Source organism: Lithobates pipiens, unplaced genomic scaffold, assembly GCF_037356315.1.
Source record: "Lithobates pipiens isolate NorthernLeopardFrog02 unplaced genomic scaffold, aLitPip1_a1.2 Scaffold_1, whole genome shotgun sequence".
NCBI classification, from domain to species: domain Eukaryota; kingdom Metazoa; phylum Chordata; class Amphibia; order Anura; family Ranidae; genus Lithobates; species Lithobates pipiens.
The window spans coordinates 242,112,794-242,138,331 of NW_027507685.1; the positions used below are offsets into that span (position 1 = coordinate 242,112,794).

General features: G+C 54.7%; 32 non-coding genes across 32 annotated transcripts; all 32 read right to left on the reverse strand.

Moving 5' to 3' along the window:
• Nucleotides 1-1,053: 1,053 nt before the first annotated feature.
• Nucleotides 1,054-1,125, reverse strand: TRNAE-CUC (transfer RNA glutamic acid (anticodon CUC)). Its single transcript has one exon. It is a non-coding gene; the product is annotated as a tRNA-Glu (tRNA).
• Nucleotides 1,126-2,304: 1,179 nt separating this feature from the next.
• Nucleotides 2,305-2,376, reverse strand: TRNAE-CUC (transfer RNA glutamic acid (anticodon CUC)). The gene has a single exon. It is a non-coding gene; the product is annotated as a tRNA-Glu (tRNA).
• Nucleotides 2,377-2,721: 345 nt separating this feature from the next.
• On the reverse strand, nucleotides 2,722-2,793 carry TRNAE-CUC (transfer RNA glutamic acid (anticodon CUC)). The gene has a single exon. It is a non-coding gene; the product is annotated as a tRNA-Glu (tRNA).
• Nucleotides 2,794-3,555: 762 nt separating this feature from the next.
• Nucleotides 3,556-3,627, reverse strand: TRNAE-CUC (transfer RNA glutamic acid (anticodon CUC)). The gene has a single exon. It is a non-coding gene; the product is annotated as a tRNA-Glu (tRNA).
• A 762-nt stretch (nucleotides 3,628-4,389) lies between these two features.
• Nucleotides 4,390-4,461, reverse strand: TRNAE-CUC (transfer RNA glutamic acid (anticodon CUC)). Its single transcript has one exon. It is a non-coding gene; the product is annotated as a tRNA-Glu (tRNA).
• Nucleotides 4,462-5,223: 762 nt separating this feature from the next.
• On the reverse strand, nucleotides 5,224-5,295 carry TRNAE-CUC (transfer RNA glutamic acid (anticodon CUC)). Its single transcript has one exon. It is a non-coding gene; the product is annotated as a tRNA-Glu (tRNA).
• A 345-nt stretch (nucleotides 5,296-5,640) lies between these two features.
• On the reverse strand, nucleotides 5,641-5,712 carry TRNAE-CUC (transfer RNA glutamic acid (anticodon CUC)). The gene has a single exon. It is a non-coding gene; the product is annotated as a tRNA-Glu (tRNA).
• Nucleotides 5,713-6,474: 762 nt separating this feature from the next.
• On the reverse strand, nucleotides 6,475-6,546 carry TRNAE-CUC (transfer RNA glutamic acid (anticodon CUC)). Its single transcript has one exon. It is a non-coding gene; the product is annotated as a tRNA-Glu (tRNA).
• Nucleotides 6,547-7,308: 762 nt separating this feature from the next.
• TRNAE-CUC (transfer RNA glutamic acid (anticodon CUC)) lies at nucleotides 7,309-7,380 on the reverse strand. The gene has a single exon. It is a non-coding gene; the product is annotated as a tRNA-Glu (tRNA).
• A 345-nt stretch (nucleotides 7,381-7,725) lies between these two features.
• TRNAE-CUC (transfer RNA glutamic acid (anticodon CUC)) lies at nucleotides 7,726-7,797 on the reverse strand. Its single transcript has one exon. It is a non-coding gene; the product is annotated as a tRNA-Glu (tRNA).
• A 762-nt stretch (nucleotides 7,798-8,559) lies between these two features.
• Nucleotides 8,560-8,631, reverse strand: TRNAE-CUC (transfer RNA glutamic acid (anticodon CUC)). The gene has a single exon. It is a non-coding gene; the product is annotated as a tRNA-Glu (tRNA).
• A 345-nt stretch (nucleotides 8,632-8,976) lies between these two features.
• On the reverse strand, nucleotides 8,977-9,048 carry TRNAE-CUC (transfer RNA glutamic acid (anticodon CUC)). The gene has a single exon. It is a non-coding gene; the product is annotated as a tRNA-Glu (tRNA).
• Nucleotides 9,049-9,810: 762 nt separating this feature from the next.
• On the reverse strand, nucleotides 9,811-9,882 carry TRNAE-CUC (transfer RNA glutamic acid (anticodon CUC)). Its single transcript has one exon. It is a non-coding gene; the product is annotated as a tRNA-Glu (tRNA).
• A 345-nt stretch (nucleotides 9,883-10,227) lies between these two features.
• Nucleotides 10,228-10,299, reverse strand: TRNAE-CUC (transfer RNA glutamic acid (anticodon CUC)). Its single transcript has one exon. It is a non-coding gene; the product is annotated as a tRNA-Glu (tRNA).
• Nucleotides 10,300-11,478: 1,179 nt separating this feature from the next.
• TRNAE-CUC (transfer RNA glutamic acid (anticodon CUC)) lies at nucleotides 11,479-11,550 on the reverse strand. The gene has a single exon. It is a non-coding gene; the product is annotated as a tRNA-Glu (tRNA).
• A 345-nt stretch (nucleotides 11,551-11,895) lies between these two features.
• On the reverse strand, nucleotides 11,896-11,967 carry TRNAE-CUC (transfer RNA glutamic acid (anticodon CUC)). The gene has a single exon. It is a non-coding gene; the product is annotated as a tRNA-Glu (tRNA).
• Nucleotides 11,968-12,312: 345 nt separating this feature from the next.
• On the reverse strand, nucleotides 12,313-12,384 carry TRNAE-CUC (transfer RNA glutamic acid (anticodon CUC)). Its single transcript has one exon. It is a non-coding gene; the product is annotated as a tRNA-Glu (tRNA).
• A 1,596-nt stretch (nucleotides 12,385-13,980) lies between these two features.
• TRNAE-CUC (transfer RNA glutamic acid (anticodon CUC)) lies at nucleotides 13,981-14,052 on the reverse strand. Its single transcript has one exon. It is a non-coding gene; the product is annotated as a tRNA-Glu (tRNA).
• A 1,179-nt stretch (nucleotides 14,053-15,231) lies between these two features.
• Nucleotides 15,232-15,303, reverse strand: TRNAE-CUC (transfer RNA glutamic acid (anticodon CUC)). The gene has a single exon. It is a non-coding gene; the product is annotated as a tRNA-Glu (tRNA).
• Nucleotides 15,304-17,316: 2,013 nt separating this feature from the next.
• On the reverse strand, nucleotides 17,317-17,388 carry TRNAE-CUC (transfer RNA glutamic acid (anticodon CUC)). Its single transcript has one exon. It is a non-coding gene; the product is annotated as a tRNA-Glu (tRNA).
• Nucleotides 17,389-17,733: 345 nt separating this feature from the next.
• TRNAE-CUC (transfer RNA glutamic acid (anticodon CUC)) lies at nucleotides 17,734-17,805 on the reverse strand. Its single transcript has one exon. It is a non-coding gene; the product is annotated as a tRNA-Glu (tRNA).
• A 336-nt stretch (nucleotides 17,806-18,141) lies between these two features.
• TRNAE-CUC (transfer RNA glutamic acid (anticodon CUC)) lies at nucleotides 18,142-18,213 on the reverse strand. The gene has a single exon. It is a non-coding gene; the product is annotated as a tRNA-Glu (tRNA).
• A 345-nt stretch (nucleotides 18,214-18,558) lies between these two features.
• TRNAE-CUC (transfer RNA glutamic acid (anticodon CUC)) lies at nucleotides 18,559-18,630 on the reverse strand. Its single transcript has one exon. It is a non-coding gene; the product is annotated as a tRNA-Glu (tRNA).
• Nucleotides 18,631-19,392: 762 nt separating this feature from the next.
• Nucleotides 19,393-19,464, reverse strand: TRNAE-CUC (transfer RNA glutamic acid (anticodon CUC)). The gene has a single exon. It is a non-coding gene; the product is annotated as a tRNA-Glu (tRNA).
• Nucleotides 19,465-19,809: 345 nt separating this feature from the next.
• TRNAE-CUC (transfer RNA glutamic acid (anticodon CUC)) lies at nucleotides 19,810-19,881 on the reverse strand. The gene has a single exon. It is a non-coding gene; the product is annotated as a tRNA-Glu (tRNA).
• A 345-nt stretch (nucleotides 19,882-20,226) lies between these two features.
• Nucleotides 20,227-20,298, reverse strand: TRNAE-CUC (transfer RNA glutamic acid (anticodon CUC)). The gene has a single exon. It is a non-coding gene; the product is annotated as a tRNA-Glu (tRNA).
• Nucleotides 20,299-20,643: 345 nt separating this feature from the next.
• On the reverse strand, nucleotides 20,644-20,715 carry TRNAE-CUC (transfer RNA glutamic acid (anticodon CUC)). Its single transcript has one exon. It is a non-coding gene; the product is annotated as a tRNA-Glu (tRNA).
• A 345-nt stretch (nucleotides 20,716-21,060) lies between these two features.
• TRNAE-CUC (transfer RNA glutamic acid (anticodon CUC)) lies at nucleotides 21,061-21,132 on the reverse strand. Its single transcript has one exon. It is a non-coding gene; the product is annotated as a tRNA-Glu (tRNA).
• Nucleotides 21,133-21,894: 762 nt separating this feature from the next.
• TRNAE-CUC (transfer RNA glutamic acid (anticodon CUC)) lies at nucleotides 21,895-21,966 on the reverse strand. The gene has a single exon. It is a non-coding gene; the product is annotated as a tRNA-Glu (tRNA).
• Nucleotides 21,967-22,311: 345 nt separating this feature from the next.
• Nucleotides 22,312-22,383, reverse strand: TRNAE-CUC (transfer RNA glutamic acid (anticodon CUC)). Its single transcript has one exon. It is a non-coding gene; the product is annotated as a tRNA-Glu (tRNA).
• Nucleotides 22,384-23,145: 762 nt separating this feature from the next.
• TRNAE-CUC (transfer RNA glutamic acid (anticodon CUC)) lies at nucleotides 23,146-23,217 on the reverse strand. Its single transcript has one exon. It is a non-coding gene; the product is annotated as a tRNA-Glu (tRNA).
• A 1,179-nt stretch (nucleotides 23,218-24,396) lies between these two features.
• TRNAE-CUC (transfer RNA glutamic acid (anticodon CUC)) lies at nucleotides 24,397-24,468 on the reverse strand. Its single transcript has one exon. It is a non-coding gene; the product is annotated as a tRNA-Glu (tRNA).
• Nucleotides 24,469-25,538: the final 1,070 nt, after the last annotated feature.

Consider the following 25,538-nt stretch of genomic DNA (forward strand, 5'->3'; position numbering starts at 1 on the left):
GGTGAAGGAGGCACTTCTAGCTACAGCTGGTTAGCAGTGGGTTATCCTAGTCTCTTAACAGCTGGCCGAGTTGGCCATGTGGGCCTAAAAGCGCGAAAAGCTTGACAAGGCTCAGCGGAACTGAGAAAACCAGGCCGATGGATGGCGGAGCATTTTTTGGCCCTTAACGAAGCAGAAGCCCAGACGATAGTGTCCAGCTGCTACCAGGGCAAAGAAGAATTCCCTGACCGGGAATCGAACCCGGGCTGCAGCGGTGAGAGCGCCGAATCCTAGCCACTAGACCACCAGGGAGAGGTGTGCCCTGTTCTTCCCAGGCTAGCGAGACGAAGTCAATGGCAAATACCCAAGATGGCGTTGATGCACTTTGGAGTGGGCAAATACGGCTTTCTTCCGTCAGAACCAAGGTCTCCAAAATGGGGTGAAGGAGGCACTTCTAGCTACAGCTGGTTAGCAGTGGGTTATCCTAGTCTCTTAACAGCTGGCCGAGTTGACCATGTGGGCCTAAAAGCGCGAAAAGCTTGACAAGGCTCAGCGCAACTGAGAAAACCAGGCCGATGGATGGCGGAGCATTTTTTGGCCCTTAACGAAGCAGAAGCCCAGACGATAGTGTCCAGCTGCTACCAGGGCAAAGAAGAATTCCCTGACCGGGGATCGAACCCGGGCCGCGGCGGTGAGAGCGCCGAATCCTAGCCACTAGACCACCAGGGAGAGGTGTGCCCCATTTTTCCCAGGCTAGCGAGACGAAGTCAATGGCAAATACCCAAGATGGCGTTGATGCACTTTGGAGTGGGCAAATACGGCTTTCTTCCGTCAGAACCAAGGTCTCCAAAATGGGGTGAAGGAGGCACTTCTAGCTACAGCTGGTTAGCAGTGGGTTATCCTAGTCTCTTAACAGCTGGCCGAGTTGACCATGTGGGCCTAAAAGCGCGAAAAGCTTGACAAGGCTCAGCGCAACTGAGAAAACCAGGCCGATGGATGGCGGAGCATTTTTTGGCCCTTAACGAAGCAGAAGCCCAGACGATAGTGTCCAGCTGCTACCAGGGCAAAGAAGAATTCCCTGACCGGGAATCGAACCCGGGCCGCGGCGGTGAGAGCGCCGAATCCTAGCCACTAGACCACCAGGGAGAGGTGTGCCCCGTTCTTCCCAGGCTAGCGAGACGAAGTCAATGGCAAATACCCAAGATGGCGTTGATGCACTTTGGAGTGGGCAAATACGGCTTTCTTCCGTCAGAACCAAGGTCTCCAAAATGGGGTGAAGGAGGCACTTCTAGCTACAGCTGGTTAGCAGTGGGTTATCCTAGTCTCTTAACAGCTGGCCGAGTTGACCATGTGGGCCTAAAAGCGCGAAAAGCTTGACAAGGCTCAGCGCAACTGAGAAAACCAGGCCGATGGATGGCGGAGCATTTTTTGGCCCTTAACGAAGCAGAAGCCCAGACGATAGTGTCCAGCTGCTACCAGGGCAAAGAAGAATTCCCTGACCGGGAATCGAACCCGGGCCGCGGCGGTGAGAGCGCCGAATCCTAGCCACTAGACCAGCAGGGAGAGGTGTGCCCCGTTTTTCCCAGGCTAGCGAGACGAAGTCAATGGCAAATACCCAAGATGGCGTTGATGCACTTTGGAGTGGGCAAATACGGCTTTCTTCCGTCAGAACCAAGGTCTCCAAAATGGGGTGAAGGAGGCACTTCTAGCTACAGCTGGTTAGCAGTGGGTTATCCTAGTCTCTTAACAGCTGGCCGAGTTGGCCATGTGGGACTAAAAGCGCGAAAAGCTTGACAAGGCTCAGCGGAACTGAGAAAACCAGGCCGATGGATGGCGGAGCATTTTTTGGCCCTTAACGAAGCAGAAGCCCAGACGATAGTGTCCAGCTGCTACCAGGGCAAAGAAGAATTCCCTGACCGGGAATCGAACCCGGGCTGCGGCGGTGAGAGCGCCGAATCCTAGCCACTAGACCACCAGGGAGAGGTGTGCCCTGTTCTTCCCAGGCTAGCGAGACGAAGTCAATGGCAAATACCCAAGATGGCGTTGATGCACTTTGGAGTGGGCAAATACGGCTTTCTTCCGTCAGAACCAAGGTCTCCAAAATGGGGTGAAGGAGGCACTTCTAGCTACAGCTGGTTAGCAGTGGGTTATCCTAGTCTCTTAACAGCTGGCCGAGTTGACCATGTGGGCCTAAAAGCGCGAAAAGCTTGACAAGGCTCAGCGCAACTGAGAAAACCAGGCCGATGGATGGCGGAGCATTTTTTGGCCCTTAACGAAGCAGAAGCCCAGACGATAGTGTCCAGCTGCTACCAGGGCAAAGAAGAATTCCCTGACCGGGAATCGAACCCGGGCCGCGGCGGTGAGAGCGCCGAATCCTAGCCACTAGACCACCAGGGAGAGGTGTGCCCCGTTCTTCCCAGGCTAGCGAGACGAAGTCAATGGCAAATACCCAAGATGGCGTTGATGCACTTTGGAGTGGGCAAATACGGCTTTCTTCCGTCAGAACCAAGGTCTCCAAAATGGGGTGAAGGAGGCACTTCTAGCTACAGCTGGTTAGCAGTGGGTTATCCTAGTCTCTTAACAGCTGGCCGAGTTGACCATGTGGGCCTAAAAGCGCGAAAAGCTTGACAAGGCTCAGCGCAACTGAGAAAACCAGGCCGATGGATGGCGGAGCATTTTTTGGCCCTTAACGAAGCAGAAGCCCAGACGATAGTGTCCAGCTGCTACCAGGGCAAAGAAGAATTCCCTGACCGGGAATCGAACCCGGGCCGCGGCGGTGAGAGCGCCGAATCCTAGCCACTAGACCACCAGGGAGAGGTGTGCCCCGTTTTTCCCAGGCTAGCGAGACGAAGTCAATGGCAAATACCCAAGATGGCGTTGATGCACTTTGGAGTGGGCAAATACGGCTTTCTTCCGTCAGAACCAAGGTCTCCAAAATGGGGTGAAGGAGGCACTTCTAGCTACAGCTGGTTAGCAGTGGGTTATCCTAGTCTCTTAACAGCTGGCCGAGTTGGCCATGTGGGCCTAAAAGCGCGAAAAGCTTGACAAGGCTCAGCGGAACTGAGAAAACCAGGCCGATGGATGGCGGAGCATTTTTTGGCCCTTAACGAAGCAGAAGCCCAGACGATAGTGTCCAGCTGCTACCAGGGCAAAGAAGAATTCCCTGACCGGGAATCGAACCCGGGCTGCGGCGGTGAGAGCGCCGAATCCTAGCCACTAGACCACCAGGGAGAGGTGTGCCCTGTTCTTCCCAGGCTAGCGAGACGAAGTCAATGGCAAATACCCAAGATGGCGTTGATGCACTTTGGAGTGGGCAAATACGGCTTTCTTCCGTCAGAACCAAGGTCTCCAAAATGGGGTGAAGGAGGCACTTCTAGCTACAGCTGGTTAGCAGTGGGTTATCCTAGTCTCTTAACAGCTGGCCGAGTTGACCATGTGGGCCTAAAAGCGCGAAAAGCTTGACAAGGCTCAGCGCAACTGAGAAAACCAGGCCGATGGATGGCGGAGCATTTTTTGGCCCTTAACGAAGCAGAAGCCCAGACGATAGTGTCCAGCTGCTACCAGGGCAAAGAAGAATTCCCTGACCGGGAATCGAACCCGGGCCGCGGCGGTGAGAGCGCCGAATCCTAGCCACTAGACCACCAGGGAGAGGTGTGCCCCGTTCTTCCCAGGCTAGCGAGACGAAGTCAATGGCAAATACCCAAGATGGCGTTGATGCACTTTGGAGTGGGCAAATACGGCTTTCTTCCGTCAGAACCAAGGTCTCCAAAATGGGGTGAAGGAGGCACTTCTAGCTACAGCTGGTTAGCAGTGGGTTATCCTAGTCTCTTAACAGCTGGCCGAGTTGGCCATGTGGGACTAAAAGCGCGAAAAGCTTGACAAGGCTCAGCGGAACTGAGAAAACCAGGCCGATGGATGGCGGAGCATTTTTTGGCCCTTAACGAAGCAGAAGCCCAGACGATAGTGTCCAGCTGCTACCAGGGCAAAGAAGAATTCCCTGACCGGGAATCGAACCCGGGCTGCGGCGGTGAGAGCGCCGAATCCTAGCCACTAGACCACCAGGGAGAGGTGTGCCCTGTTCTTCCCAGGCTAGCGAGACGAAGTCAATGGCAAATACCCAAGATGGCGTTGATGCACTTTGGAGTGGGCAAATACGGCTTTCTTCCGTCAGAACCAAGGTCTCCAAAATGGGGTGAAGGAGGCACTTCTAGCTACAGCTGGTTAGCAGTGGGTTATCCTAGTCTCTTAACAGCTGGCCGAGTTGACCATGTGGGCCTAAAAGCGCGAAAAGCTTGACAAGGCTCAGCGCAACTGAGAAAACCAGGCCGATGGATGGCGGAGCATTTTTTGGCCCTTAACGAAGCAGAAGCCCAGACGATAGTGTCCAGCTGCTACCAGGGCAAAGAAGAATTCCCTGACCGGGAATCGAACCCGGGCCGCGGCGGTGAGAGCGCCGAATCCTAGCCACTAGACCACCAGGGAGAGGTGTGCCCCGTTCTTCCCAGGCTAGCGAGACGAAGTCAATGGCAAATACCCAAGATGGCGTTGATGCACTTTGGAGTGGGCAAATACGGCTTTCTTCCGTCAGAACCAAGGTCTCCAAAATGGGGTGAAGGAGGCACTTCTAGCTACAGCTGGTTAGCAGTGGGTTATCCTAGTCTCTTAACAGCTGGCCGAGTTGACCATGTGGGCCTAAAAGCGCGAAAAGCTTGACAAGGCTCAGCGGAACTGAGAAAACCAGGCCGATGGATGGCGGAGCATTTTTTGGCCCTTAACGAAGCAGAAGCCCAGACGATAGTGTCCAGCTGCTACCAGGGCAAAGAAGAATTCCCTGACCGGGAATCGAACCCGGGCTGCGGCGGTGAGAGCGCCGAATCCTAGCCACTAGACCACCAGGGAGAGGTGTGCCCTGTTCTTCCCAGGCTAGCGAGACGAAGTCAATGGCAAATACCCAAGATGGCGTTGATGCACTTTGGAGTGGGCAAATACGGCTTTCTTCCGTCAGAACCAAGGTCTCCAAAATGGGGTGAAGGAGGCACTTCTAGCTACAGCTGGTTAGCAGTGGGTTATCCTAGTCTCTTAACAGCTGGCCGAGTTGACCATGTGGGCCTAAAAGCGCGAAAAGCTTGACAAGGCTCAGCGCAACTGAGAAAACCAGGCCGATGGATGGCGGAGCATTTTTTGGCCCTTAACGAAGCAGAAGCCCAGACGATAGTGTCCAACTGCTACCAGGGCAAAGAAGAATTCCCTGACCGGGAATCGAACCCGGGCCGCGGCGGTGAGAGCGCCGAATCCTAGCCACTAGACCACCAGGGAGAGGTGTGCCCCGTTCTTCCCAGGCTAGCGAGACGAAGTCAATGGCAAATACCCAAGATGGCGTTGATGCACTTTGGAGTGGGCAAATACGGCTTTCTTCCGTCAGAACCAAGGTCTCCAAAATGGGGTGAAGGAGGCACTTCTAGCTACAGCTGGTTAGCAGTGGGTTATCCTAGTCTCTTAACAGCTGGCCGAGTTGACCATGTGGGCCTAAAAGCGCGAAAAGCTTGACAAGGCTCAGCGCAACTGAGAAAACCAGGCCGATGGATGGCGGAGCATTTTTTGGCCCTTAACGAAGCAGAAGCCCAGACGATAGTGTCCAGCTGCTACCAGGGCAAAGAAGAATTCCCTGACCGGGAATCGAACCCGGGCCGCGGCGGTGAGAGCGCCGAATCCTAGCCACTAGACCACCAGGGAGAGGTGTGCCCCGTTTTTCCCAGGCTAGCGAGACGAAGTCAATGGCAAATACCCAAGATGGCGTTGATGCACTTTGGAGTGGGCAAATACGGCTTTCTTCCGTCAGAACCAAGGTCTCCAAAATGGGGTGAAGGAGGCACTTCTAGCTACAGCTGGTTAGCAGTGGGTTATCCTAGTCTCTTAACAGCTGGCCGAGTTGGCCATGTGGGCCTAAAAGCGCGAAAAGCTTGACAAGGCTCAGCGGAACTGAGAAAACCAGGCCGATGGATGGCGGAGCATTTTTTGGCCCTTAACGAAGCAGAAGCCCAGACGATAGTGTCCAGCTGCTACCAGGGCAAAGAAGAATTCCCTGACCGGGAATCGAACCCGGGCTGCGGCGGTGAGAGCGCCGAATCCTAGCCACTAGACCACCAGGGAGAGGTGTGCCCTGTTCTTCCCAGGCTAGCGAGACGAAGTCAATGGCAAATACCCAAGATGGCGTTGATGCACTTTGGAGTGGGCAAATACGGCTTTCTTCCGTCAGAACCAAGGTCTCCAAAATGGGGTGAAGGAGGCACTTCTAGCTACAGCTGGTTAGCAGTGGGTTATCCTAGTCTCTTAACAGCTGGCCGAGTTGACCATGTGGGCCTAAAAGCGCGAAAAGCTTGACAAGGCTCAGCGCAACTGAGAAAACCAGGCCGATGGATGGCGGAGCATTTTTTGGCCCTTAACGAAGCAGAAGCCCAGACGATAGTGTCCAGCTGCTACCAGGGCAAAGAAGAATTCCCTGACCGGGAATCGAACCCGGGCCGCGGCGGTGAGAGCGCCGAATCCTAGCCACTAGACCACCAGGGAGAGGTGTGCCCCGTTCTTCCCAGGCTAGCGAGACGAAGTCAATGGCAAATACCCAAGATGGCGTTGATGCACTTTGGAGTGGGCAAATACGGCTTTCTTCCGTCAGAACCAAGGTCTCCAAAATGGGGTGAAGGAGGCACTTCTAGCTACAGCTGGTTAGCAGTGGGTTATCCTAGTCTCTTAACAGCTGGCCGAGTTGGCCATGTGGGACTAAAAGCGCGAAAAGCTTGACAAGGCTCAGCGGAACTGAGAAAACCAGGCCGATGGATGGCGGAGCATTTTTTGGCCCTTAACGAAGCAGAAGCCCAGACGATAGTGTCCAGCTGCTACCAGGGCAAAGAAGAATTCCCTGACCGGGAATCGAACCCGGGCTGCGGCGGTGAGAGCGCCGAATCCTAGCCACTAGACCACCAGGGAGAGGTGTGCCCTGTTCTTCCCAGGCTAGCGAGACGAAGTCAATGGCAAATACCCAAGATGGCGTTGATGCACTTTGGAGTGGGCAAATACGGCTTTCTTCCGTCAGAACCAAGGTCTCCAAAATGGGGTGAAGGAGGCACTTCTAGCTACAGCTGGTTAGCAGTGGGTTATCCTAGTCTCTTAACAGCTGGCCGAGTTGACCATGTGGGCCTAAAAGCGCGAAAAGCTTGACAAGGCTCAGCGCAACTGAGAAAACCAGGCCGATGGATGGCGGAGCATTTTTTGGCCCTTAACGAAGCAGAAGCCCAGACGATAGTGTCCAGCTGCTACCAGGGCAAAGAAGAATTCCCTGACCGGGAATCGAACCCGGGCCGCGGCGGTGAGAGCGCCGAATCCTAGCCACTAGACCACCAGGGAGAGGTGTGCCCCGTTCTTCCCAGGCTAGCGAGACGAAGTCAATGGCAAATACCCAAGATGGCGTTGATGCACTTTGGAGTGGGCAAATACGGCTTTCTTCCGTCAGAACCAAGGTCTCCAAAATGGGGTGAAGGAGGCACTTCTAGCTACAGCTGGTTAGCAGTGGGTTATCCTAGTCTCTTAACAGCTGGCCGAGTTGACCATGTGGGCCTAAAAGCGCGAAAAGCTTGACAAGGCTCAGCGCAACTGAGAAAACCAGGCCGATGGATGGCGGAGCATTTTTTGGCCCTTAACGAAGCAGAAGCCCAGACGATAGTGTCCAGCTGCTACCAGGGCAAAGAAGAATTCCCTGACCGGGAATCGAACCCGGGCCGCGGCGGTGAGAGCGCCGAATCCTAGCCACTAGACCACCAGGGAGAGGTGTGCCCCGTTTTTCCCAGGCTAGCGAGACGAAGTCAATGGCAAATACCCAAGATGGCGTTGATGCACTTTGGAGTGGGCAAATACGGCTTTCTTCCGTCAGAACCAAGGTCTCCAAAATGGGGTGAAGGAGGCACTTCTAGCTACAGCTGGTTAGCAGTGGGTTATCCTAGTCTCTTAACAGCTGGCCGAGTTGGCCATGTGGGCCTAAAAGCGCGAAAAGCTTGACAAGGCTCAGCGGAACTGAGAAAACCAGGCCGATGGATGGCGGAGCATTTTTTGGCCCTTAACGAAGCAGAAGCCCAGACGATAGTGTCCAGCTGCTACCAGGGCAAAGAAGAATTCCCTGACCGGGAATCGAACCCGGGCTGCGGCGGTGAGAGCGCCGAATCCTAGCCACTAGACCACCAGGGAGAGGTGTGCCCTGTTCTTCCCAGGCTAGCGAGACGAAGTCAATGGCAAATACCCAAGATGGCGTTGATGCACTTTGGAGTGGGCAAATACGGCTTTCTTCCGTCAGAACCAAGGTCTCCAAAATGGGGTGAAGGAGGCACTTCTAGCTACAGCTGGTTAGCAGTGGGTTATCCTAGTCTCTTAACAGCTGGCCGAGTTGACCATGTGGGCCTAAAAGCGCGAAAAGCTTGACAAGGCTCAGCGCAACTGAGAAAACCAGGCCGATGGATGGCGGAGCATTTTTTGGCCCTTAACGAAGCAGAAGCCCAGACGATAGTGTCCAGCTGCTACCAGGGCAAAGAAGAATTCCCTGACCGGGAATCGAACCCGGGCCGCGGCGGTGAGAGCGCCGAATCCTAGCCACTAGACCACCAGGGAGAGGTGTGCCCCGTTCTTCCCAGGCTAGCGAGACGAAGTCAATGGCAAATACCCAAGATGGCGTTGATGCACTTTGGAGTGGGCAAATACGGCTTTCTTCCGTCAGAACCAAGGTCTCCAAAATGGGGTGAAGGAGGCACTTCTAGCTACAGCTGGTTAGCAGTGGGTTATCCTAGTCTCTTAACAGCTGGCCGAGTTGGCCATGTGGGCCTAAAAGCGCGAAAAGCTTGACAAGGCTCAGCGGAACTGAGAAAACCAGGCCGATGGATGGCGGAGCATTTTTTGGCCCTTAACGAAGCAGAAGCCCAGACGATAGTGTCCAGCTGCTACCAGGGCAAAGAAGAATTCCCTGACCGGGAATCGAACCCGGGCCGCGGCGGTGAGAGCGCCGAATCCTAGCCACTAGACCACCAGGGAGAGGTGTGCCCCGTTCTTCCCAGGCTAGCGAGATGAAGTCAATGGCAAATACCCAAGATGGCGTTGATGCACTTTGGAGTGGGCAAATACGGCTTTCTTCCGTCAGAACCAAGGTCTCCAAAATGGGGTGAAGGAGGCACTTCTAGCTACAGCTGGTTAGCAGTGGGTTATCCTAGTCTCTTAACAGCTGGCCGAGTTGACCATGTGGGCCTAAAAGCGCGAAAAGCTTGACAAGGCTCAGCGGAACTGAGAAAACCAGGCCGATGGATGGCGGAGCATTTTTTGGCCCTTAACGAAGCAGAAGCCCAGACGATAGTGTCCAGCTGCTACCAGGGCAAAGAAGAATTCCCTGACCGGGAATCGAACCCGGGCTGCGGCGGTGAGAGCGCCGAATCCTAGCCACTAGACCACCAGGGAGAGGTGTGCCCTGTTCTTCCCAGGCTAGCGAGACGAAGTCAATGGCAAATACCCAAGATGGCGTTGATGCACTTTGGAGTGGGCAAATACGGCTTTCTTCCGTCAGAACCAAGGTCTCCAAAATGGGGTGAAGGAGGCACTTCTAGCTACAGCTGGTTAGCAGTGGGTTATCCTAGTCTCTTAACAGCTGGCCGAGTTGACCATGTGGGCCTAAAAGCGCGAAAAGCTTGACAAGGCTCAGCGCAACTGAGAAAACCAGGCCGATGGATGGCGGAGCATTTTTTGGCCCTTAACGAAGCAGAAGCCCAGACGATAGTGTCCAGCTGCTACCAGGGCAAAGAAGAATTCCCTGACCGGGAATCGAACCCGGGCCGCGGCGGTGAGAGCGCCGAATCCTAGCCACTAGACCACCAGGGAGAGGTGTGCCCCGTTCTTCCCAGGCTAGCGAGATGAAGTCAATGGCAAATACCCAAGATGGCGTTGATGCACTTTGGAGTGGGCAAATACGGCTTTCTTCCGTCAGAACCAAGGTCTCCAAAATGGGGTGAAGGAGGCACTTCTAGCTACAGCTGGTTAGCAGTGGGTTATCCTAGTCTCTTAACAGCTGGCCGAGTTGACCATGTGGGCCTAAAAGCGCGAAAAGCTTGACAAGGCTCAGCGCAACTGAGAAAACCAGGCCGATGGATGGCGGAGCATTTTTTGGCCCTTAACGAAGCAGAAGCCCAGACGATAGTGTCCAGCTGCTACCAGGGCAAAGAAGAATTCCCTGACCGGGAATCGAACCCGGGCCGCGGCGGTGAGAGCGCCGAATCCTAGCCACTAGACCACCAGGGAGAGGTGTGCCCCGTTTTTCCCAGGCTAGCGAGACGAAGTCAATGGCAAATACCCAAGATGGCGTTGATGCACTTTGGAGTGGGCAAATACGGCTTTCTTCCGTCAGAACCAAGGTCTCCAAAATGGGGTGAAGGAGGCACTTCTAGCTACAGCTGGTTAGCAGTGGGTTATCCTAGTCTCTTAACAGCTGGCCGAGTTGGCCATGTGGGCCTAAAAGCGCGAAAAGCTTGACAAGGCTCAGCGGAACTGAGAAAACCAGGCCGATGGATGGCGGAGCATTTTTTGGCCCTTAACGAAGCAGAAGCCCAGATGATAGTGTCCAGCTGCTACCAGGGCAAAGAAGAATTCCCTGACCGGGAATCGAACCCGGGCTGCGGCGGTGAGAGCGCCGAATCCTAGCCACTAGACCACCAGGGAGAGGTGTGCCCTGTTCTTCCCAGGCTAGCGAGACGAAGTCAATGGCAAATACCCAAGATGGCGTTGATGCACTTTGGAGTGGGCAAATACGGCTTTCTTCCGTCAGAACCAAGGTCTCCAAAATGGGGTGAAGGAGGCACTTCTAGCTACAGCTGGTTAGCAGTGGGTTATCCTAGTCTCTTAACAGCTGGCCGAGTTGACCATGTGGGCCTAAAAGCGCGAAAAGCTTGACAAGGCTCAGCGCAACTGAGAAAACCAGGCTGATGGATGGCGGAGCATTTTTTGGCCCTTAACGAAGCAGAAGCCCAGACGATAGTGTCCAGCTGCTACCAGGGCAAAGAAGAATTCCCTGACCGGGAATCGAACCGGGGCTGCGGCGGTGAGAGCGCCGAATCCTAGCCACTAGACCACCAGGGAGAGGTGTGCCCTGCTCTTCCCAGGCTAGCGAGACGAAGTCAATGGCAAATACCCAAGATGGCGTTGATGCACTTTGGAGTGGGCAAATACGGCTTTCTTCCGTCAGAACCAAGGTCTCCAAAATGGGGTGAAGTAGGCACTTCTAGCTACAGCTGGTTAGCAGTGGGTTATCCTAGTCTCTTAACAGCTGGCCGAGTTGACCATGTGGGCCTAAAAGCGCGAAAAGCTTGACAAGGCTCAGCGCAACTGAGAAAACCAGGCCGATGGATGGCGGAGCATTTTTTGGCCCTTAACGAAGCAGAAGCCCAGACGATAGTGTCCAGCTGCTACCAGGGCAAAGAAGAATTCCCTGACCGGGAATCGAACCCGGGCCGCGGCGGTGAGAGCGCCGAATCCTAGCCACTAGACCACCAGGGAGAGGTGTGCCCCGTTCTTCCCAGGCTAGCGAGACGAAGTCAATGGCAAATACCCAAGATGGCGTTGATGCACTTTGGAGTGGGCAAATACGGCTTTCTTCCGTCAGAACCAAGGTCTCCAAAATGGGGTGAAGGAGGCACTTCTAGCTACAGCTGGTTAGCAGTGGGTTATCCTAGTCTCTTAACAGCTGGCCGAGTTGACCATGTGGGCCTAAAAGCGCGAAAAGCTTGACAAGGCTCAGCGCAACTGAGAAAACCAGGCCGATGGATGGCGGAGCATTTTTTGGCCCTTAACGAAGCAGAAGCCCAGACGATAGTGTCCAGCTGCTACCAGGGCAAAGAAGAATTCCCTGACCGGGAATCGAACCCGGGCCGCGGCGGTGAGAGCGCCGAATCCTAGCCACTAGACCACCAGGGAGAGGTGTGCCCCGTTCTTCCCAGGCTAGCGAGACGAAGTCAATGGCAAATACCCAAGATGGCGTTGATGCACTTTGGAGTGGGCAAATACGGCTTTCTTCCGTCAGAACCAAGGTCTCCAAAATGGGGTGAAGGAGGCACTTCTAGCTACAGCTGGTTAGCAGTGGGTTATCCTAGTCTCTTAACAGCTGGCCGAGTTGGCCATGTGGGCCTAAAAGCGCGAAAAGCTTGACAAGGCTCAGCGCAACTGAGAAAACCAGGCCGATGGATGGCGGAGCATTTTTTGGCCCTTAACGAAGCAGAAGCCCAGACGATAGTGTCCAGCTGCTACCAGGGCAAAGAAGAATTCCCTGACCGGGAATCGAACCCGGGCCGCGGCGGTGAGAGCGCCGAATCCTAGCCACTAGACCACCAGGGAGAGGTGTGCCCCGTTCTTCCCAGGCTAGCGAGACGAAGTCAATGGCAAATACCCAAGATGGCGTTGATGCACTTTGGAGTGGGCAAATACGGCTTTCTTCCGTCAGAACCAAGGTCTCCAAAATGGGGTGAAGGAGGCACTTCTAGCTACAGCTGGTTAGCAGTGGGTTATCCTAGTCTCTTAACAGCTGGCCGAGTTGACCATGTGGGCCTAAAAGCGCGAAAAGCTTGACAAGGCTCAGCGCAACTGAGAAAACCAGGCCGATGGATGGCGGAGCATTTTTTGGCCCTTAACGAAGCAGAAGCCCAGACGATAGTGTCCAGCTGCTACCAGGGCAAAGAAGAATTCCCTGACCGGGAATCGAACCCGGGCCGCGACGGTGAGAGCGCCGAATCCTAGCCACTAGACCACCAGGGAGAGGTGTGCCCCGTTTTTCCCAGGCTAGCGAGACGAAGTCAATGGCAAATACCCAAGATGGCGTTGATGCACTTTGGAGTGGGCAAATACGGCTTTCTTCCGTCAGAACCAAGGTCTCCAAAATGGGGTGAAGGAGGCACTTCTAGCTACAGCTGGTTAGCAGTGGGTTATCCTAGTCTCTTAACAGCTGGCCGAGTTGGCCATGTGGGCCTAAAAGCGCGAAAAGCTTGACAAGGCTCAGCGGAACTGAGAAAACCAGGCCGATGGATGGCGGAGCATTTTTTGGCCCTTAACGAAGCAGAAGCCCAGACGATAGTGTCCAGCTGCTACCAGGGCAAAGAAGAATTCCCTGACCGGGAATCGAACCCGGGCTGCAGCGGTGAGAGCGCCGAATCCTAGCCACTAGACCACCAGGGAGAGGTGTGCCCTGTTCTTCCCAGGCTAGCGAGACGAAGTCAATGGCAAATACCCAAGATGGCGTTGATGCACTTTGGAGTGGGCAAATACGGCTTTCTTCCGTCAGAACCAAGGTCTCCAAAATGGGGTGAAGGAGGCACTTCTAGCTACAGCTGGTTAGCAGTGGGTTATCCTAGTCTCTTAACAGCTGGCCGAGTTGACCATGTGGGCCTAAAAGCGCGAAAAGCTTGACAAGGCTCAGCGCAACTGAGAAAACCAGGCCGATGGATGGCGGAGCATTTTTTGGCCCTTAACGAAGCAGAAGCCCAGACGATAGTGTCCAGCTGCTACCAGGGCAAAGAAGAATTCCCTGACCGGGGATCGAACCCGGGCCGCGGCGGTGAGAGCGCCGAATCCTAGCCACTAGACCACCAGGGAGAGGTGTGCCCCATTTTTCCCAGGCTAGCGAGACGAAGTCAATGGCAAATACCCAAGATGGCGTTGATGCACTTTGGAGTGGGCAAATACGGCTTTCTTCCGTCAGAACCAAGGTCTCCAAAATGGGGTGAAGGAGGCACTTCTAGCTACAGCTGGTTAGCAGTGGGTTATCCTAGTCTCTTAACAGCTGGCCGAGTTGACCATGTGGGCCTAAAAGCGCGAAAAGCTTGACAAGGCTCAGCGCAACTGAGAAAACCAGGCCGATGGATGGTGGAGCATTTTTTGGCCCTTAACGAAGCAGAAGCCCAGACGATAGTGTCCAGCTGCTACCAGGGCAAAGAAGAATTCCCTGACCGGGAATCGAACCCGGGCCGCGGCGGTGAGAGCGCCGAATCCTAGCCACTAGACCACCAGGGAGAGGTGTGCCCCGTTCTTCCCAGGCTAGCGAGACGAAGTCAATGGCAAATACCCAAGATGGCGTTGATGCACTTTGGAGTGGGCAAATACGGCTTTCTTCCGTCAGAACCAAGGTCTCCAAAATGGGGTGAAGGAGGCACTTCTAGCTACAGCTGGTTAGCAGTGGGTTATCCTAGTCTCTTAACAGCTGGCCGAGTTGACCATGTGGGCCTAAAAGCGCGAAAAGCTTGACAAGGCTCAGCGCAACTGAGAAAACCAGGCCGATGGATGGCGGAGCATTTTTTGGCCCTTAACGAAGCAGAAGCCCAGACGATAGTGTCCAGCTGCTACCAGGGCAAAGAAGAATTCCCTGACCGGGAATTGAACCCGGGCCGCGGCGGTGAGAGCGCCGAATCCTAGCCACTAGACCACCAGGGAGAGGTGTGCCCCGTTTTTCCCAGGCTAGCGAGACGAAGTCAATGGCAAATACCCAAGATGGCGTTGATGCACTTTGGAGTGGGCAAATTACGGCTTTCTTCCGTCAGAACCAAGGTCTCCAAAATGGGGTGAAGGAGGCACTTCTAGCTACAGCTGGTTAGCAGTGGGTTATCCTAGTCTCTTAACAGCTGGCCGAGTTGGCCATGTGGGCCTAAAAGCGCGAAAAGCTTGACAAGGCTCAGCGGAACTGAGAAAACCAGGCCGATGGATGGCGGAGCATTTTTTGGCCCTTAACGAAGCAGAAGCCCAGACGATAGTGTCCAGCTGCTACCAGGGCAAAGAAGAATTCCCTGACCGGGAATCGAACCCGGGCTGCGGCGGTGAGAGCGCCGAATCCTAGCCACTAGACCACCAGGGAGAGGTGTGCCCTGTTCTTCCCAGGCTAGCGAGACGAAGTCAATGGCAAATACCCAAGATGGCGTTGATGCACTTTGGAGTGGGCAAATACGGCTTTCTTCCGTCAGAACCAAGGTCTCCAAAATGGGGTGAAGGAGGCACTTCTAGCTACAGCTGGTTAGCAGTGGGTTATCCTAGTCTCTTAACAGCTGGCCGAGTTGACCATGTGGGCCTAAAAGCGCGAAAAGCTTGACAAGGCTCAGCGCAACTGAGAAAACCAGGCCGATGGATGGCGGAGCATTTTTTGGCCCTTATGAAGCAGAAGCCCAGACGATAGTGTCCAGCTGCTACCAGGGCAAAGAAGAATTCCCTGACCGGGAATCGAACCCGGGCCGCGGCGGTGAGAGCGCCGAATCCTAGCCACTAGACCACCAGGGAGAGGTGTGCCCCGTTCTTCCCAGGCTAGCGAGACGAAGTCAATGGCAAATACCCAAGATGGCGTTGATGCACTTTGGAGTGGGCAAATACGGCTTTCTTCCGTCAGAACCAAGGTCTCCAAAATGGGGTGAAGGAGGCACTTCTAGCTACAGCTGGTTAGCAGTGGGTTATCCTAGTCTCTTAACAGCTGGCCGAGTTGACCATGTGGGCCTAAAAGCGCGAAAAGCTTGACAAGGCTCAGCGCAACTGAGAAAACCAGGCCGATGGATGGCGGAGCATTTTTTGGCCCTTAACGAAGCAGAAGCCCAGACGATAGTGTCCAGCTGCTACCAGGGCAAAGAAGAATTCCCTGACCGGGGATCGAACCCGGGCCGCGGCGGTGAGAGCGCCGAATCCTAGCCACTAGACCACCAGGGAGAGGTGTGCCCCGTTCTTCCCAGGCTAGCGAGACGAAGTCAATGGCAAATACCCAAGATGGCGTTGATGCACTTTGGAGTGGGCAAATACGGCTTTCTTCCGTCAGAACCAAGGTCTCCAAAATGGGGTGAAGGAGGCACTTCTAGCTACAGCTGGTTAGCAGTGGGTTATCCTAGTCTCTTAACAGCTGGCCGAGTTGACCATGTGGGCCTAAAAGCGCGAAAAGCTTGACAAGGCTCAGCGCAACTGAGAAAACCAGGCCGATGGATGGCGGAGCATTTTTTGGCCCTTAACGAAGCAGAAGCCCAGACGATAGTGTCCAGCTGCTACCAGGGCAAAGAAGAATTCCCTGACCGGGAATCGAACCCCGGCCGCGGCGGTGAGAGCGCCGAATCCTAGCCACTAGACCACCAGGGAGAGGTGTGCCCCGTTCTTCCCAGGCTAGCGAGACGAAGTCAATGGCAAATACCCAAGATGGCGTTGATGCACTTTGGAGTGGGCAAATACGGCTTTCTTCCGTCAGAACCAAGGTCTCCAAAATGGGGTGAAGGAGGCACTTCTAGCTACAGCTGGTTAGCAGTGGGTTATCCTAGTCTCTTAACAGCTGGCCGAGTTGACCATGTGGGCCTAAAAGCGCGAAAAGCTTGACAAGGCTCAGCGCAACTGAGAAAACCAGGCCGATGGATGGCGGAGCATTTTTTGGCCCTTAACGAAGCAGAAGCCCAGACGATAGTGTCCAGCTGCTACCAGGGCAAAGAAGAATTCCCTGACCGGGAATTGAACCCGGGCCGCGGCGGTGAGAGCGCCGAATCCTAGCCACTAGACCACCAGGGAGAGGTGTGCCCCGTTTTTCCCAGGCTAGCGAGACGAAGTCAATGGCAAATACCCAAGATGGCGTTGATGCACTTTGGAGTGGGCAAATTACGGCTTTCTTCCGTCAGAACCAAGGTCTCCAAAATGGGGTGAAGGAGGCACTTCTAGCTACAGCTGGTTAGCAGTGGGTTATCCTAGTCTCTTAACAGCTGGCCGAGTTGGCCATGTGGGCCTAAAAGCGCGAAAAGCTTGACAAGGCTCAGCGGAACTGAGAAAACCAGGCCGATGGATGGCGGAGCATTTTTTGGCCCTTAACGAAGCAGAAGCCCAGACGATAGTGTCCAGCTGCTACCAGGGCAAAGAAGAATTCCCTGACCGGGAATCGAACCCGGGCTGCGGCGGTGAGAGCGCCAAATCCTAGCCACTAGACCACCAGGGAGAGGTGTGCCCTGTTCTTCCCAGGCTAGCGAGACGAAGTCAATGGCAAATACCCAAGATGGCGTTGATGAACTTTGGAGTGGGCAAATACGGCTTTCTTCCGTCAGAACCAAGGTCTCCAAAATGGGGTGAAGGAGGCACTTCTAGCTACAGCTGGTTAGCAGTGGGTTATCCTAGTCTCTTAACAGCTGGCCGAGTTGACCATGTGGGCCTAAAAGCGCGAAAAGCTTGACAAGGCTCAGCGCAACTGAGAAAACCAGGCCGATGGATGGCGGAGCATTTTTTGGCCCTTATGAAGCAGAAGCCCAGACGATAGTGTCCAGCTGCTACCAGGGCAAAGAAGAATTCCCTGACCGGGAATCGAACCCGGGCCGCGGCGGTGAGAGCGCCGAATCCTAGCCACTAGACCACCAGGGAGAGGTGTGCCCCGTTCTTCCCAGGCTAGCGAGACGAAGTCAATGGCAAATACCCAAGATGGCGTTGATGCACTTTGGAGTGGGCAAATACGGCTTTCTTCCGTCAGAACCAAGGTCTCCAAAATGGGGTGAAGGAGGCACTTCTAGCTACAGCTGGTTAGCAGTGGGTTATCCTAGTCTCTTAACAGCTGGCCGAGTTGACCATGTGGGCCTAAAAGCGCGAAAAGCTTGACAAGGCTCAGCGCAACTGAGAAAACCAGGCCGATGGATGGCGGAGCATTTTTTGGCCCTTAACGAAGCAGAAGCCCAGACGATAGTGTCCAGCTGCTACCAGGGCAAAGAAGAATTCCCTGACCGGGAATCGAACCCGGGCCGCGGCGGTGAGAGCGCCGAATCCTAGCCACTAGACCACCAGGGAGAGGTGTGCCCCGTTCTTCCCAGGCTAGCGAGACGAAGTCAATGGCAAATACCCAAGATGGCGTTGATGCACTTTGGAGTGGGCAAATACGGCTTTCTTCCGTCAGAACCAAGGTCTCCAAAATGGGGTGAAGGAGGCACTTCTAGCTACAGCTGGTTAGCAGTGGGTTATCCTAGTCTCTTAACAGCTGGCCGAGTTGGCCATGTGGGCCTAAAAGCTTGACAAGGCTCAGCGCAACTGAGAAAACCAGGCCGATGGATGGCGGAGCATTTTTTGGCCCTTAACGAAGCAGAAGCCCAGACGATAGTGTCCAGCTGCTACCAGGGCAAAGAAGAATTCCCTGACCGGGAATCGAACCCGGGCCGCGGCGGTGAGAGCGCCGAATCCTAGCCACTAGACCACCAGGGAGAGGTGTGCCCTGTTCTTCCCAGGCTAGCAAGACGAAGTCAATGGCAAATACCCAAGATGGCGTTGATGCACTTTGGAGTGGGCAAATACGGCTTTCTTCCGTCAGAACCAAGGTCTCCAAAATGGGGTGAAGGAGGCACTTCTAGCTACAGCTGGTTAGCAGTGGGTTATCCTAGTCTCTTAACAGCTGGCTGAGTTGGCCATGTGGGTGTAAAAGCGCGAAAAGCTTGACAAGGCTCAGCGGAACTGAGAAAACCAGGCCGATGGATGGCGGAGCATTTTTTGGCCCTTAATGAAGCAGAAGCCCAGACGATAGTGTCCAGCTGCTACCAGGGCAAAGAAGAATTCCCTGACCGGGAATCGAACCCGGGCCGCGGCGGTGAGAGCGCCGAATCCTAGCCACTAGACCACCAGGGAGAGGTGTGCCCCGTTCTTCCCAGGCTAGCGAGACGAAGTCAATGGCAAATACCCAAGATGGCGTTGATGCACTTTGGAGTGGGCAAATACGGCTTTCTTCCGTCAGAACCAAGGTCTCCAAAATGGGGTGAAGGAGGCACTTCTAGCTACAGCTGGTTAGCAGTGGGTTATCCTAGTCTCTTAACAGCTGGCCGAGTTGACCATGTGGGCCTAAAAGCGCGAAAAGCTTGACAAGGCTCAGCGCAACTGAGAAAACCAGGCCGATGGATGGCGGAGCATTTTTTGGCCCTTAACGAAGCAGAAGCCCAGACGATAGTGTCCAGCTGCTACCAGGGCAAAGAAGAATTCCCTGACCGGGAATCGAACCCGGGCCGCGGCGGTGAGAGCACCGAATCCTAGCCACTAGACCACCAGGGAGAGGTGTGCCTTGTTTTTCCCAGGCTAGCGAGACGAAGTCAATGGCAAATACCCAAGATGGCGTTGATGCACTTTGGAGTGGGCAAATACGGCTTTCTTCCGTCAGAACCAAGGTCTCCAAAATGGGGTGAAGGAGGCACTTCTAGCTACAGCTGGTTAGCAGTGGGTTATCCTAGTCTCTTAACAGCTGGCCGAGTTGGCCATGTGGGCCTAAAAGCGCGAAAAGCTTGACAAGGCTCAGCGGAACTGAGAAAACCAGGCCGATGGATGGCGGAGCATTTTTTGGCCCTTAACGAAGCAGAAGCCCAGACGATAGTGTCCAGCTGCTACCAGGGCAAAGAAGAATTCCCTGACCGGGAATCGAACCCGGGCCGCGGCGGTGAGAGCGCCGAATCCTAGCCACTAGACCACCAGGGAGAGGTGTGCCCTGTTCTTCCCAGGCTAGCGAGACGAAGTCAATGGCAAATACCCAAGATGGCGTTGATGCACTTTGGAGTGGGCAAATACGGCTTTCTTCCGTCAGAACCAAGGTCTCCAAAATGGGGTGAAGGAGGCACTTCTAGCTACAGCTGGTTAGCAGTGGGTTATCCTAGTCTCTTAACAGCTGGCCGAGTTGACCATGTGGGCCTAAAAGCGCGAAAAGCTTGACAAGGCTCAGCGCAACTGAGAAAACCAGGCCGATGGATGGCGGAGCATTTTTTGGCCCTTAACGAAGCAGAAGCCCAGACGATAGTGTCCAGCTGCTACCAGGGCAAAGAAGAATTCCCTGACCGGGAATCGAACCCGGGCCGCGGCGGTGAGAGCGCCGAATCCTAGCCACTAGACCACCAGGGAGAGGTGTGCCCCGTTCTTCCCAGGCTAGCGAGACGAAGTCAATGGCAAATACCCAAGATGGCGTTGATGCACTTTGGAGTGGGCAAATACGGCTTTCTTCCGTCAGAACCAAGGTCTCCAAAATGGGGTGAAGGAGGCACTTCTAGCTACAGCTGGTTAGCAGTGGGTTATCCTAGTCTCTTAACAGCTGGCCGAGTTGACCATGTGGGCCTAAAAGCGCGAAAAGCTTGACAAGGCTCAGCGCAACTGAGAAAACCAGGCCGATGGATGGCGGAGCATTTTTTGGCCCTTAACGAAGCAGAAGCCCAGACGATAGTGTCCAGCTGCTACCAAGGCAAAGAAGAATTCCCTGACCGGGAATCGAACCCGGGCCGCGGCGGTGAGAGCGCCGAATCCTAGCCACTAGACCACCAGGGAGAGGTGTGCCCCGTTCTTCCCAGGCTAGCGAGACGAAGTCAATGGCAAATACCCAAGATGGCGTTGATGCACTTTGGAGTGGGCAAATACGGCTTTCTTCCGTCAGAACCAAGGTCTCCAAAATGGGGTGAAGGAGGCACTTCTAGCTACAGCTGGTTAGCAGTGGGTTATCCTAGTCTCTTAACAGCTGGCCGAGTTGGCCATGTGGGCCTAAAAGCGCGAAAAGCTTGACAAGGCTCAGCGCAACTGAGAAAACCAGGCCGATGGATGGCGGAGCATTTTTTGGCCCTTAACGAAGCAGAAGCCCAGACGATAGTGTCCAGCTGCTACCAGGGCAAAGAAGAATTCCCTGACCGGGAATCGAACCCGGGCCGCGGCGGTGAGAGCGCCGAATCCTAGCCACTAGACCACCAGGGAGAGGTGTGCCCCGTTCTTCCCAGGCTAGCGAGACGAAGTCAATGGCAAATACCCAAGATGGCGTTGATGCACTTTGGAGTGGGCAAATACGGCTTTCTTCCGTCAGAACCAAGGTCTCCAAAATGGGGTGAAGGAGGCACTTCTAGCTACAGCTGGTTAGCAGTGGGTTATCCTAGTCTCTTAACAGCTGGCCGAGTTGACCATGTGGGCCTAAAAGCGCGAAAAGCTTGACAAGGCTCAGCGCAACTGAGAAAACCAGGCCGATGGATGGCGGAGCATTTTTTGGCCCTTAACGAAGCAGAAGCCCAGACGATAGTGTCCAGCTGCTACCAGGGCAAAGAAGAATTCCCTGACCGGGAATCGAACCCGGGCCGCGGCGGTGAGAGCGCCGAATCCTAGCCACTAGACCACCAGGGAGAGGTGTGCCCCGTTTTTCCCAGGCTAGCGAGACGAAGTCAATGGCAAATACCCAAGATGGCGTTGATGCACTTTGGAGTGGGCAAATACGGCTTTCTTCCGTCAGAACCAAGGTCTCCAAAATGGGGTGAAGGAGGCACTTCTAGCTACAGCTGGTTAGCAGTGGGTTATCCTAGTCTCTTAACAGCTGGCCGAGTTGGCCATGTGGGCCTAAAAGCGCGAAAAGCTTGACAAGGCTCAGCGGAACTGAGAAAACCAGGCCGATGGATGGCGGAGCATTTTTTGGCCCTTAACGAAGCAGAAGCCCAGACGATAGTGTCCAGCTGCTACCAGGGCAAAGAAGAATTCCCTGACCGGGAATCGAACCCGGGCTGCGGCGGTGAGAGCGCCGAATCCTAGCCACTAGACCACCAGGGAGAGGTGTGCCCTGTTCTTCCCAGGCTAGCGAGACGAAGTCAATGGCAAATACCCAAGATGGCGTTGATGCACTTTGGAGTGGGCAAATACGGCTTTCTTCCGTCAGAACCAAGGTCTCCAAAATGGGGTGAAGGAGGCACTTCTAGCTACAGCTGGTTAGCAGTGGGTTATCCTAGTCTCTTAACAGCTGGCCGAGTTGACCATGTGGGCCTAAAAGCGCGAAAAGCTTGACAAGGCTCAGCGCAACTGAGAAAACCAGGCCGATGGATGGCGGAGCATTTTTTGGCCCTTAACGAAGCAGAAGCCCAGACGATAGTGTCCAGCTGCTACCAGGGCAAAGAAGAATTCCCTGACCGGGAATCGAACCCGGGCCGCGGCGGTGAGAGCGCCGAATCCTAGCCACTAGACCACCAGGGAGAGGTGTGCCCCGTTCTTCCCAGGCTAGCGAGACGAAGTCAATGGCAAATACCCAAGATGGCGTTGATGCACTTTGGAGTGGGCAAATACGGCTTTCTTCCGTCAGAACCAAGGTCTCCAAAATGGGGTGAAGGAGGCACTTCTAGCTACAGCTGGTTAGCAGTGGGTTATCCTAGTCTCTTAACAGCTGGCCGAGTTGACCATGTGGGCCTAAAAGCGCGAAAAGCTTGACAAGGCTCAGCGCAACTGAGAAAACCAGGCCGATGGATGGCGGAGCATTTTTTGGCCCTTAACGAAGCAGAAGCCCAGACGATAGTGTCCAGCTGCTACCAGGGCAAAGAAGAATTCCCTGACCGGGAATCGAACCCGGGCCGCGGCGGTGAGAGCGCCGAATCCTAGCCACTAGACCACCAGGGAGAGGTGTGCCCCGTTCTTCCCAGGCTAGCGAGACGAAGTCAATGGCAAATACCCAAGATGGCGTTGATGCACTTTGGAGTGGGCAAATACGGCTTTCTTCCGTCAGAACCAAGGTCTCCAAAATGGGGTGAAGGAGGCACTTCTAGCTACAGCTGGTTAGCAGTGGGTTATCCTAGTCTCTTAACAGCTGGCCGAGTTGACCACGTGGGCCTAAAAGCGCGAAAAGCTTGACAAGGCTCAGCGCAACTGAGAAAACCAGGCCGATGGATGGCGGAGCATTTTTTGGCCCTTAACGAAGCAGAAGCCCAGACGATAGTGTCCAGCTGCTACCAGGGCAAAGAAGAATTCCCTGACCGGGGATCGAACCCGGGCCGCGGCGGTGAGAGCGCCGAATCCTAGCCACTAGACCACCAGGGAGAGGTGTGCCCCGTTTTTCCCAGGCTAGCGAGACGAAGTCAATGGCAAATACCCAAGATGGCGTTGATGCACTTTGGAGTGGGCAAATACGGCTTTCTTCCGTCAGAACCAAGGTCTCCAAAATGGGGTGAAGGAGGCACTTCTAGCTACAGCTGGTTAGCAGTGGGTTATCCTAGTCTCTTAACAGCTGGCCGAGTTGACCATGTGGGCCTAAAAGCGCGAAAAGCTTGACAAGGCTCAGCGCAACTGAGAAAACCAGGCCGATGGATGGCGGAGCATTTTTTGGCCCTTAACGAAGCAGAAGCCCAGACGATAGTGTCCAGCTGCTACCAGGGCAAAGAAGAATTCCCTGACCGGGAATCGAACCCGGGCCGCGGCGGTGAGAGCGCCGAATCCTAGCCACTAGACCACCAGGGAGAGGTGTGCCCCGTTCTTCCCAGGCTAGCGAGACGAAGTCAATGGCAAATACCCAAGATGGCGTTGATGCACTTTGGAGTGGGCAAATACGGCTTTCTTCCGTCAGAACCAAGGTCTCCAAAATGGGGTGAAGGAGGCACTTCTAGCTACAGCTGGTTAGCAGTGGGTTATCCTAGTCTCTTAACAGCTGGCCGAGTTGACCATGTGGGCCTAAAAGCGCGAAAAGCTTGACAAGGCTCAGCGCAACTGAGAAAACCAGGCCGATGGATGGCGGAGCATTTTTTGGCCCTTAACGAAGCAGAAGCCCAGACGATAGTGTCCAGCTGCTACCAGGGCAAAGAAGAATTCCCTGACCGGGAATTGAACCCGGGCCGCGGCGGTGAGAGCGCCGAATCCTAGCCACTAGACCACCAGGGAGAGGTGTGCCCCGTTTTTCCCAGGCTAGCGAGACGAAGTCAATGGCAAATACCCAAGATGGCGTTGATGCACTTTGGAGTGGGCAAATTACGGCTTTCTTCCGTCAGAACCAAGGTCTCCAAAATGGGGTGAAGGAGGCACTTCTAGCTACAGCTGGTTAGCAGTGGGTTATCCTAGTCTCTTAACAGCTGGCCGAGTTGGCCATGTGGGCCTAAAAGCGCGAAAAGCTTGACAAGGCTCAGCGGAACTGAGAAAACCAGGCCGATGGATGGCGGAGCATTTTTTGGCCCTTAACGAAGCAGAAGCCCAGACGATAGTGTCCAGCTGCTACCAGGGCAAAGAAGAATTCCCTGACCGGGAATCGAACCCGGGCTGCGGCGGTGAGAGCGCCGAATCCTAGCCACTAGACCACCAGGGAGAGGTGTGCCCTGTTCTTCCCAGGCTAGCGAGACGAAGTCAATGGCAAATACCCAAGATGGCGTTGATGCACTTTGGAGTGGGCAAATACGGCTTTCTTCCGTCAGAACCAAGGTCTCCAAAATGGGGTGAAGGAGGCACTTCTAGCTACAGCTGGTTAGCAGTGGGTTATCCTAGTCTCTTAACAGCTGGCCGAGTTGACCATGTGGGCCTAAAAGCGCGAAAAGCTTGACAAGGCTCAGCGCAACTGAGAAAACCAGGCCGATGGATGGCGGAGCATTTTTTGGCCCTTATGAAGCAGAAGCCCAGACGATAGTGTCCAGCTGCTACCAGGGCAAAGAAGAATTCCCTGACCGGGAATCGAACCCGGGCCGCGGCGGTGAGAGCGCCGAATCCTAGCCACTAGACCACCAGGGAGAGGTGTGCCCCGTTCTTCCCAGGCTAGCGAGACGAAGTCAATGGCAAATACCCAAGATGGCGTTGATGCACTTTGGAGTGGGCAAATACGGCTTTCTTCCGTCAGAACCAAGGTCTCCAAAATGGGGTGAAGGAGGCACTTCTAGCTACAGCTGGTTAGCAGTGGGTTATCCTAGTCTCTTAACAGCTGGCCGAGTTGACCATGTGGGCCTAAAAGCGCGAAAAGCTTGACAAGGCTCAGCGCAACTGAGAAAACCAGGCCGATGGATGGCGGAGCATTTTTTGGCCCTTAACGAAGCAGAAGCCCAGACGATAGTGTCCAGCTGCTACCAGGGCAAAGAAGAATTCCCTGACCGGGGATCGAACCCGGGCCGCGGCGGTGAGAGCGCCGAATCCTAGCCACTAGACCACCAGGGAGAGGTGTGCCCCGTTCTTCCCAGGCTAGCGAGACGAAGTCAATGGAAAATACCCAAGATGGCGTTGATGCACTTTGGAGTGGGCAAATACGGCTTTCTTCCGTCAGAACCAAGGTCTCCAAAATGGGGTGAAGGAGGCACTTCTAGCTACAGCTGGTTAGCAGTGGGTTATCCTAGTCTCTTAACAGCTGGCCGAGTTGACCATGTGGGCCTAAAAGCGCGAAAAGCTTGACAAGGCTCAGCGCAACTGAGAAAACCAGGCCGATGGATGGCGGAGCATTTTTTGGCCCTTAACGAAGCAGAAGCCCAGACGATAGTGTCCAGCTGCTACCAGGGCAAAGAAGAATTCCCTGACCGGGAATCGAACCCCGGCCGCGGCGGTGAGAGCGCCGAATCCTAGCCACTAGACCACCAGGGAGAGGTGTGCCCCGTTCTTCCCAGGCTAGCGAGACGAAGTCAATGGCAAATACCCAAGATGGCGTTGATGCACTTTGGAGTGGGCAAATACGGCTTTCTTCCGTCAGAACCAAGGTCTCCAAAATGGGGTGAAGGAGGCACTTCTAGCTACAGCTGGTTAGCAGTGGGTTATCCTAGTCTCTTAACAGCTGGCCGAGTTGACCATGTGGGCCTAAAAGCGCGAAAAGCTTGACAAGG